At 32.3% G+C, this 9,461-nt stretch overlaps 2 long non-coding RNA genes across 8 annotated transcripts; both read right to left on the bottom strand.

The window, feature by feature from the left end:
- Window positions 1-3,271: 3,271 nt before the first annotated feature.
- Window positions 3,272-4,487, bottom strand: LOC138911928 (uncharacterized). 7 transcript variants are annotated; one of them, XR_011417559.1, is made up of 5 exons: window positions 4,340-4,486; window positions 4,210-4,284; window positions 4,002-4,155; window positions 3,817-3,850; window positions 3,272-3,484 (listed from the first exon to the last, which is right to left on the bottom strand). It is a non-coding gene; the product is annotated as an uncharacterized lncRNA (long non-coding RNA). The 7 variants fall into 7 exon arrangements; XR_011417554.1 differs by having other exon boundaries at window positions 3,562-4,155; window positions 4,340-4,487; XR_011417556.1 differs by having other exon boundaries at window positions 3,701-4,155; window positions 4,340-4,487.
- Window positions 4,488-6,668: 2,181 nt separating this feature from the next.
- On the bottom strand, window positions 6,669-8,586 carry LOC138911929 (uncharacterized). The gene is made up of 3 exons (XR_011417560.1): window positions 8,480-8,586; window positions 8,357-8,414; window positions 6,669-8,296 (listed from the first exon to the last, which is right to left on the bottom strand). It is a non-coding gene; the product is annotated as an uncharacterized lncRNA (long non-coding RNA).
- Window positions 8,587-9,461: the final 875 nt, after the last annotated feature.

Genomic DNA, 9,461 nt, shown 5'->3' with positions numbered 1-9,461 from the left:
GCGGACGGTTCCTCGTTTGGACATTGGTCCTGCACATTTTTGAAGAAAAGATTTAAATCATTTTCCAACGCAGCTACTGCTTGGTCAGCATTCATAGGATTGTAGAATCCTTCCTTCTTAAATCGGGGATCTAAAATCGTTGTCATCCTTGTTACACTTCTGGATTCATAAGGGTACAGCCTGGTCTTCAGTTGGCTTGTTAAAAGCAAGCAAGTGTCAATCCCTACAGTTGTCTTTATTTCCAACTTAAGGGTATCTATTTTGATTATAAGGCGAAGTACTGTGGGTATTATTAGGGATATGGTTACCGTTTTCGCAGCCGACGTATTCACTGTTGCCGTTTTAAAGGGATCTAAAAGTGTGCAAATATCTTCAATAAAGAAAATTGCTCCTCACTTAAGGGAACTGGAGCTTTTAATGTTTTTAGCAAAACTCCGCAAACTGCCTCTCGAACGAGTAAAATTCGCTTCAGCATATAGAAGGCGCTATTCCAGCGAGTAGGCACTTCTTGAATAAGGTTCAACGGCTTTTCAACGGCTTGAGCAGATGACTATACTTTTAATGCATTTTAAAACGTCTTGCACATCCTTCAAAGCCAATAAGCTTTGAACAATTAGATTTAATGAATGGGCAAAACAACCCAGATGCTTTTTTTGCAAATTCTCGCAGGCTTTCTTCATGGATGCTGCATTGTCAGCAGTGTTGGGAAAGGTACTGTGTTTTTTTACCTAGGTAAGGTAAAAGGTATTGGGCAAAAATAAATACCTAGGTAAGGTAAAGGTACTTCAATTTCCCAGTACCTAGGTAAAGGTAAAAGGTAAATATATTGTTTTTTTATTTTTTATAAAAGCTGAGCTCAAGGAACCGAATAACGATTTTTAATTTTCCTTACAAAGTTCCATATTTGTCTTAGCTTTCTTAGCTTTCATGGCCTCGTAGTCCGTGTACATGCTTGGATGAACCCTCTAAAGTTGTTGAAATTAAATCCAATTATTTATAAATATAAGCTTAAATAATTTTGTGTATATATTTTTAAAACACGCGGCATGAATAATTGTATGCACGTATCACTTTATTAATATATTTATGAAACCCTCATGTACATATTTGGCGCGCAAAAATTCCGTATGTAGAAACATTGACTATATGTATATTGTGCATATGTATATGCCGTTTGTTTACGTACATACGGCATTTTTGCGCGCCAAATACACTTTGGTTTCATAAATAAATTGATGTACACAGAGAGAATTCTGACGTTCTCATCTGAGTTGAAAATGTTCTTAAAAATATAAATGCCTTTTTTAAGTTCAAAATGTTCTAAATGTGCTTGAATTAAGTTAAATTGGTTCTTAAAATCTAGTTGAGCTTAGAATGTTCTTGAAATAAGAACGAAATGTTATTATTTTAGCACAGGGTTCTTAAATCAAATCGATTTTGTTCTCAAAAACCACAATCCCTCAAAATGTTCTCAGTTTGAGAACGAAAAGGACTAAAGAATGAACAAAAATTAAGTTGCATTTCAACTTAAAGTGATTCAAAACTCTATTCTCTAATTTTTATGGATTTCCTAGAAAGCGTTAGGATGTTTTCGTTTGACACCTAGCACGCATTAGGCCATTTTCCTTTGCTCCAATACGACCTTACCATTAGATTTGCCCTTTTCGTCTTATTTATAATTCCCAACTGGGTCTAGCCCTTCATGAACCAAGGCCAAGTCAGATATTGAGACTTTAAGACTTTTTTTCTGGCTTAAGTCTTTAATGAACTTCCACACTAGCTGGAAGTCAAGTGCAACGCGCACCTTTATAAGGTGTAATGGACAACTACCTTTTTAATATTACTTATAAATTACTCTTATCCTTAGCTAAAATCAAACTCAAAATGCTATAGAATTGAGAGCAAAAAGTGCTGTAAATAGAACAAGTGAACTTATATTTGAATCCATTTGATTTAAAAATGTTCTTGAATTAAGAACAAAATCAACTTGAAAATAGAACGAAGTGAACTTAATGTCGGATTTTTAGCTAACACCATTTCGTTCTGATATTGAGAACATTCAACTCGAAATGAGAACATTTGTGCTTACCCGGTTTTTAAGAACGAATGTTCTTGATTTGAGTGCAATGTTCTTGGTTTTTTTTCTCTGTGTAGTGATGGGAACATACATTCTTGCACAAAATTATATAAAATAAAACCGCGATTAGTTTTCATTCTCAAATATGTACATATGTAAGTAATGTGTAGGGGAGAGTGGGGGAATTTCGTCACAGGGGCAATTTCATCACCTGCAATATCTCGGAATCCATAAGTCGTAAAAATATATAATTTTTTTGTTTTAGTCCTTCAAGACGGCCAGACACAACCAATGCATTTGTTTTGCACAGAAGGCCAAGATAATTAAGCTATAATATTAAATGTGTTTTAACAGTTCAAAAGCTACATTTAGTTCTCGACGAAATTTTTTCTGTATGCCACAATTCAAAAGGAATAAGATACACGATTTTTAATATAATACACAGTGCTATAATGTGCATTTCTGCGTCAGTGATTTTTAATTTCGCTCCTAATTTCGCAAGAAAAATAATTATTTCTAAAAAAGTACGGTCTGGGGAAATTTCGCCACCCTACGCTAAGGGTAAATTCGCACCTATTTTAAATACATATTTTTATATTTGACGAGCTGGCTAACAAGCAGACTACCAGCAGCAGCAACAAATATAGAACGTCAACAAAAATGGTACGCTTGATCAGTGTAGCATATTTTCAGGCGTTAAACTCCCTACATTTTTCAGGTGACGAAATTTCCCCAGTTGTGTGGTGATTTTACCCCCCTGTGTGGTGAGATTGCCCCAGTATATTGGTTTTACATTTTATTTTTTTATAAATCACCAAGCTAATTAAAAAAATAGGGGAATGTCACATCCCTGTAGTTCGCCGGGACTGGTCCCGAACTAGCGAAATCGCCATACACCGGGGGCTTGGGACTAACTCCCGTTCATACCACCCGCAATGTAAATTTCTATCCACTTTTACCACGGCATGTCCTAGGCGGTGGTCATATGGCGAAGTTCTGCATTACCTTTCGCCACAAAAGGGACCGATAGGTGGTCCCATATTATACCCCTTTTTGCCACAAAAGGGGCCACCTATCGGACCATCTATCGGACCACCTATCGGTCCCTTTTGTGGCGAAAATGGGTATAAAATGGGGTTGGTGTTTTCAATACCAAAAAAGCTGAATGCTATGAAACTTCCCAAGAAAAAATACTTTTTGTTAAATTATTTATTGTATTATAAGTAGACAATTTTTCTATTTTTTTAATTTATATTTATTGAACAAATTCCTCTGCTGACACGTTTTTGTTGAGTGCCTCATTGTTGTTATTATTTGATTTGGATTTATTTTTAAAAAATCGTTTCTTTTGCAATTGAATTGCCTTGGGAATCAATATTTCTGCATTACCAGATCCTGAAACAATATCTAAAAAAATTAAGATTTTAGTGTTTTAAAATAAAATGAGAACAGAAAATAACTTCGGCAAGCCAAAGTTTTAATACCCTTGCAGCTTTCAGGAATAAAATTGTGACTAGAAAAGCATAAATATAAAATAAGAATAACCAACAGTTAAATGTAGACTTATTTCACGCTTTTGAAACTTGAACCGACAGACAGACGGACATGGTTAAATGGATTTACTTTATAGGTTTGAAAAGGTCTCCATTACTGCGTAACAAACTTCTGGACTAAATTATAATTCCCTCTGCATGGGTTTAAATATATATTTTTAGATTTTGTTATACAAGCCTGTTTACATCAAACCATGTTTTAAGATTTTGTTATAAAAGCCTGTTTACATCAAACCATGTTTTAAAAGTGAAAAGCAGAAAAAGACAGAAAGAAATAGGATTAAAGACAGATGGCATTCTAAGTAAATAGATTGAAATTGAATCAAGAAACTAAGTGTATTATAAAAAATACAGTTATAAAAATAACCTACCGTGAAGTGCACCATAGAAATGTGTAAAGGAGTTTACGGCTTTTTTTCCAGAAAGGCCTTTAACATTAAATCCCACAACAAACTCATCCGTGAGAACCCTCCGCAAGTTTTTTAAACCCCCTTCTGGCAGCAACAACGATCTCATGGCTTTAATCTAAAAAGGAAGAAAATTTCACTAAAATATTTATATCAAAGAAAAAAGACTTACGTAGGAGTCCTTTGCACCACTATTTCTCCTTCTCCTCTTTAACAAATCGACGAATGTGCCTGTTGCTGTTCATGGCTAAATATCACACATTATTAGGTATTTCACTTGCACAACTCATGGTGTTACTCACCTGTTGACGACACTTCAGATCACAACAAAATATAAAACTTTAAATGTACAATAAGACAAATTAAATACAATGTTTACAAAATTTGGCGCAAACGTTGGGTTAGTGATGGTAGCGGGGTTGGGTAGTTATGGCAATCCGTTACGATTAATATTGCGACTACCGATATCGTATAATCGATGGCAATAAAAACATTCGCTAATATTATTTTTGTTTAGTTCTATGTATATAAAATTAGGTACTTATATATTTACTTTATATATCTAAGCACCAATAAAATCCGCTTGTTATGGAAGGAAGGAAAACGTTTTGCTACTGAACCACCGCTATTGTTAAAAATATTGCTGCAGCTAAATTGCTCATTATTAAATATAAATAATATAAAAAGAAATAAAATTCTATCATTTATTATTTTATTTTATCTCATTATTAAGTTTTTATTTTATTATTTTAACTTTTTTTAAATTTGTTTTTTATATAAACAAAATAAAGTTGTATTCGTTATTAAAATCATTATATACTTGTCAAAAATTTCATTTTACAATTTTTTTTAACTCATATAGAAGTGTTCACATAGAAGTGTTCACTCTCCGATAACTCTTTTGCTCTTGTAAAAAATACACACGCCACCTATTGACCCTTAAGGGACCACTGGGTGGTCGATCCCTTTTCTACCCCGAAAGTGCCACCGGCCCCCTTGAGAACTACAGGGATTTTAAAGCTTGGTGCTAACCGCATTCAACAATAAAAATAGAAATATGATAACGTGTCTCAAGATGGACAAAAAATAGCTTTGAAAAAATGCTGACGAAATTCCCCCACTCTCCCCTATATGTACATATCTCACACATAAAAAAGGCATATGCTGTGTGTGCAGATTTCCTGTCGATTTATCATCGAATTTTATTGTTTTATTAACACACAACACGCACTTGCCGTCCGGGTTAAAAAATTTGCCATTTAATATTGTTGGCAACACTTTCTCGTTTAAATTATCTTTTTCGGCCATGTCTGTCGCGCAAAGTCAAATTGTTTTGTGCATTTGAGAAAATTGCAATTGAGCCCCTGGTCTATGCGGCAGTGTTGTTGCGACCAACCATCTGATCATCCATGCGATGATTTAAAACCAAAAAAAAAAAAAAAGAGAAAATTGCAATGCAAAGGTAACTTTACAAAACAGACATGAGAACGGCTAATTTCCAATGACTTTTAATGCTGCGTTTCGACTATTACAATTTCGAAACGAAACGATACAATGACGTGGAGATGTGGTGGATTAAGCTTATTTCAGTGTCGCAGTCAGATGTGGCTAGTTTAAATCAGAGCAATGTTTAATACCTATGTAAGTACCTTAACAATTCCAAAGGTATATGGGCGGTTCTTTTACAAACCGAACACCTTTTATTGGCTCACATTTTTGATTCGCCTGAAACTTTTTTTACACGTACTATTCGGAAAATAAGTAAACACGTGTATCAGGATTTGACCGAAAAAAAATTATTTTTTTAGTTAGAATTTTTTTAAGTGTGCCAAAAATTGTCAAATTTGAAAAAGTACCCTCTCATTGAAAATCTGTATCTCCGGTTATATGAATCCAAATGACTTCTTGTCTTTTGCATTAATTCCTCTAAAACCTCTGCTTTCAAAATAAAATTTCTTCAAAAAAAAAAATTTTTAATTTCTTAAAAATAAAAACAAATTAAGATTTAAAAAAAATTTTTAACTATTGCCCCCACAAAAAAAAAAATTTTTTTTATTTTAATACTTGCGCCATATTGTTAGTTACAATCGGTTTTTGTAAAAAGTTGGAGCCACTTTTAGTTTTTAAAATATCGAATTTGTTTTAGCAAGGCCTCGGCTTTTTTCTATGAAAAAACGTCGCAGCAAGTATATCTACTCTCTCACTCTTATCGGATCCTAATGGAATTTATGTTTTCTCATTGTTTACTAGTCCTTTAACAATTGTTAATGATTAAAAGTTAAGTTTTAAGTTTTTTGACAATTTCTGAATGACGAAAAGTAAAAAGTCATTTTTTAATCAATTAAAAACTTACAACTATTTATTTAACCGTCTATTTAATAAACAATAATTTTTAATTTATTTTATTTATTATTTTTTTATATTATGTAATTTATTAAACATTTTTAAATATTTATTTTTAAATTTAAAAAAAAAAATTAATTAAATTTTATAATTTTTTGTTTTTATTAAATAAATTTTTTTAAAAACTTAAAAAAAAATATTTAAAAATGTTTAATAAATTACATAATATAAAAAAATAATAAATAAAATAAATTTAAAATTATTGTTTATTAAATAGACGGTTAAATAAATAGTTGTAAGTTTTTAATTGATTTAAAAATGACTTTTTACTTTTCGTCATTCAGAAATTGTCAAAAAACTTAAAACTTAACTTTTAATTATTAACAATTGTTAAAGGACTAGTAAACAATGAGAAAACATAAATTCGATTAGGATCCGATAAGAGTGAGAGAGTAGATCTACTTGCTGCGACGTTTTTTCATAGAAAAAAGCCGAGGCCTTGCTAAAACAAATTCGATATTTTAAAAACTAAAAGTGGCTCCAGCTTTTTACAAAAACCGATTGTAACTAACAATATGGCGCAAGTATTAAAATAAAAAAATTTTTTTTTTTTTGTGGGGGCAATAGTTAAAAATTTTTTTTAAATCTTAATTTGTTTTTATTTTTAAGAAATTAAAAATTTTTTTTTTGAAGAAATTTTATTTTGAAAGCAGAGGTTTTAGAGGAATTAATGCAAAAGACAAGAAGTCAATTGGATTCATATAACCGGAGATACAGATTTTCAATGAGAGGGTACTTTTTCAAATTTGACAATTTTTGGCACACTTAAAAAAATTCGAACTAGGAAAATAATTTTTTTCGGTCAAATCCTGATACACGTGTTTACTTATTTTCCGAATAGTACGTGTAAAAAAAGTTTCAGGCAAATCAAAATTGTGAAATTTTTTTTTTGGCCAAATCTGTTCGGTTTGTAAAAGAACGGCCCATATAAAAATTTGTAGCTAGGTAAGGTAAAAGGTACTCAATTATTTTTATACCTAGGTAAGGTAAAAGGTACCACTAAATTGTACCTAGGTACGTACCTAGGTAAAAGTATCTAGGTATGTCCCAACACTGATTGTCAGTAACAATAGTTACCACTTTATCATAAATTATTATAAATTTTACGGTTCCTGCAATATTGTCGCTATAGTGATTGGTTTCGTCTAATAGGGGCTGTGTAGCTAGAACAACCGATTTTAACTTGAAGTTTTCAATAAAGTGGCACGTCAACGTAAGATAACTTGCTTTTGCGCCAGATGTCCAGCAATCCGTTGTTAGCAATAAGGGATCTTTCTCAGCTTATCTTTCAATTTCGTCATCGTTTCCTCATAAAGATTTTTTATAAGCACATTTTGCAATGTTGTGCGACCTGGCAAAACTTATCTTGGATCGAGCAATTTTACAAAATGTTGGAACCCTCTTATCGTCCACGATACTAAACGGTTGAATATCTGACGACACCATTTTAGCGAGACCTTTATCCAATTCGATTTTTCTGCTTGAAGCTGAATCGTACTGCTTAGATCTTGAAACAAACTCATCAATTTTTCTAGGATTTTCTGAAACTGCAGCTACTTTAAGTATATGGAGGCGTCGTAAATGCTCTATTAGGTTTGATGTGTTGCCGGAAGTTTTATACTCCTTTCCGCAAAGTCGACATTTGGCAAACATTATGTTTTTGCACCTCTCAAAGTATTTCCACACTTCTGAAACAGATTTCTTCCGTTTTTTAATGTCTGGAGGGTCACAGTCAAATTCCGATTCTGGATTTTCCAAAATATCAGCAGACGAAGATGGAGATGGGAACGACGCAGCAGATGAAGGAGTAGGCGACAAAGCATCAGATGAAGGAGCAGACGAAGGAGATGCATTGTCTAAAAAAAGCACCGTGGGTAAACATTAATTAAGTAACTACTGCTGCCGCTCATACTTACTTGTTATGTGCAGGAACCTGTCCATTTTGATACGAGGAACCGCCCTAAGGGGTTTCAACTGAAAGAAACAAAGCAAAACTTAATATATTAAAAAAAATGTGCTCATTTATCAAGTTTACTTACGGCTGCTTAGCGTCTCTTTCTGTTAGTGATACATCGATGGTTGAAAAAAAACCATCGATGTATCGCCGTTTTTAAAAACATCGATAATATCGAAAGTTACATCGATGGTTTTGCGTGGTTTTGCATCTCTACCAAAAAGTACAATTTTGCTCATTCATTAGAGATACTGTGAAATATAATCAATAATAAAAATTGATTTGATCCTTTTTGGTTGAATTGTCAAACCTTTTGCGACTAATAAGCTGCTATAAACAAATAAGAACAATCAGGGTATTGTTAAAAATTCAACAGAAAATTTCAGCAATTAAGGAACGACCCAAAATGGTTTCTGTTGAATTTTCAAACAGCTGTTATTTATTGAAAAGTTTCACGGAACTTAAAACATGTAAAATTTGATTTATTATTGCTTTTTATTGCCTAAAATTGTTTCCAAGGTAAAAGAAACCTTAAATATGCTTTCTAAGTTGATTTAAAAGAAAATAATGCTTACTGGTGATACTAAAATGTTACAGAGTTTCCATGACTTTTTATAAAAAAGGTAACAACTTTGGTTTTCAACGATTCAACAAAATTTTCAAAAGCCTCGAGACTGTTGAATTGCTGAAATTTCTGAAAGTTGACTTTGTATGGAACAGCTGATTAACAGCTGACCAAAATTCAACAATTCAGCTATTCAACAGTTTAGGGAATACCCTGAATAGAAAAATTATTTTAGGGGCCTAATTATTCCGTTGTCAACTAAAAATAACGCTCATTTTTGTTAATAAACACATAACTGCGTCTATAAATTTATATAAAATTGCCTTTCTAAAAATTATTGCCGGGTATGATAAAATTAAAAACAATTACATATGTACTTTGAACAGCCCAAAACAATTTAAAAACGTGGTAAAAATTACTGCTTTTTTTGGAAACACACACTATTAATTTTACAGCATTCAACCTTAATGATTTACCAATTAAAGTTATTTGAATTATAAAG

This window comes from Drosophila takahashii, chromosome 2L (genome assembly GCF_030179915.1).
Source record: "Drosophila takahashii strain IR98-3 E-12201 chromosome 2L, DtakHiC1v2, whole genome shotgun sequence".
NCBI classification, from domain to species: domain Eukaryota; kingdom Metazoa; phylum Arthropoda; class Insecta; order Diptera; family Drosophilidae; genus Drosophila; species Drosophila takahashii.
The sequence above is the reverse complement of the archived record's forward strand: the minus strand, read 5'-3'. Positions and strand labels throughout refer to the sequence as shown.